Source organism: Triticum dicoccoides, chromosome 3A, assembly GCF_002162155.2.
Source record: "Triticum dicoccoides isolate Atlit2015 ecotype Zavitan chromosome 3A, WEW_v2.0, whole genome shotgun sequence".
In the NCBI taxonomy this organism is placed as follows: domain Eukaryota; kingdom Viridiplantae; phylum Streptophyta; class Magnoliopsida; order Poales; family Poaceae; genus Triticum; species Triticum dicoccoides.
The window spans coordinates 13,418,681-13,420,380 of record NC_041384.1 but is presented as its reverse complement, the minus strand read 5'-3'; positions in this window follow the sequence as shown (position 1 = coordinate 13,420,380).

The following is a 1,700-nucleotide window of genomic DNA, read 5'->3' as shown; positions in this document are numbered from 1 at the left end:
CGCCACCCGAGCTCGCCGGTCCGGCCCCGCGCCGCCCCGCGTCTTCCTCCTCGACGCCGCGCCGTCCACCGCTCCTCCTCGGCCACCACCTCGCCTCTCCGGCCGCCGTCGTCTACAGTAACTCCGGCGAGCTTCCCCGATGGTCCTCGGTTTCCGCGCCTCAGATCTGAGATCTGGAGTTTAGGGTTGACTTTTTCTCAGAAAAAACCCTATTTATTTTGCCATGTTCATCGTGCCGTAACTTTGCATCCGTAGATCCGTTCTGGGCATATAGCATATCAAAATGTTCGTCTCAGAGAGCACATCATTTCCTCTCATTGCATCATTTTCAATTGAGTTCATCTTGATGCCCGAAATGCTGTTGGAAGAGTGCTATTTGAGATAATTGCCAGATCTGCTGCTCCAAATAGCTATTTGTCATTTTTACCATGATTATTGTGTGCATGATATGCCCATGAGCTCTACATGTGTTTTGTCATATGCTTTGTCATCTATCCAGAGGTGTCATCCATGTATTTTTGTGATGTGTGTGGTGACTAGCACAAGCTTGCAAAGTGGTGCATTCGTTAATGCTGATTTCAGAGACTTAGCAATTCCACTAAGTCCTTGATCTATTTTTATCAATATGCCATATGTTCATGTTGTTTCCTAGTGATCCGTGCCTCTTTTGAGGATGATCAGTAAGGATGTTTTGTTAATCTTGTAGTGCTCTATCCATCCATGCCTTTGTTTGCAATTATGGAGCACCCTAGCTTGAGTCAATCGAGCTCTACTTTTGCTATTTCGTGAATCTGGGCAGATTGTCTACTTGTTAGCGATTTTGCCGAGGATGTTGTAGTTGATCCGTGCATGCTATGTTGTTGTTCTTGCCATGTCTAGCTTATATAATGTGTATTCTTGATGGGTGTATGCTTAGATTGTCATGCCTTGCTCTGTAGTGAGTGCATCGAGCTCGTAAACATGCCTACTTGATATCTGATTTGCATGCTCCAGTTTTTAACTAAGTCTATGATCTGATTATGTTTTTACCATGTTCACATGCTTGCAATTGTATTTTCTGATCCCTTTTGACTCAAGGTCACTAAGCGACTTTTGTTAAGCTCTTTGAGTGCTGTAGCATGTTTGTCGCTGCCATGTATTTTGTTGCCATGTTTGAGTGCTGTAGCATGTTTGTCTTGTTGCATTTAGATGGTTACTTGCTGTTTATCGCAGACCGGTGCCATATTTGTTTTGCTTGCCATTTCCAAACCGTGTCTTTGATTCCGGCGTTCCTTATATCGTTTTTCAAGCGAAATCACCTCACCTTTTTAGTGGCACACTTGGTTCTCCAAGTTGAGGCCAGGTTCATTCATCTCTTGTCAAATCTTGCATATGCATCACATATCACATCCCGCATAGCATACCATGTTTGCATCATGTTGTTTGAGCTTTGCACGTGGTTGATTGTGTCCTTTTTGCTTCTTTGTCTTGTTTGGGTAGAGCCGGGAGACGAGTTCGCTAACGAGGAGCCCGTTGAGTTTGCTTTCGAGGATCCAGTCAACTCTGACAACTTTGCAGGCAAGATGATCATACCCTCGAAATCACTTCTATCTTTGCTTTGCTAGATGCTCGCTCTTTTACTATGCCTATGCTACGATGCCTGCCACTTGCTTATCATGCCTCCCAAATTGCCATGTCAAACCTCTAACCCACCATGTCCT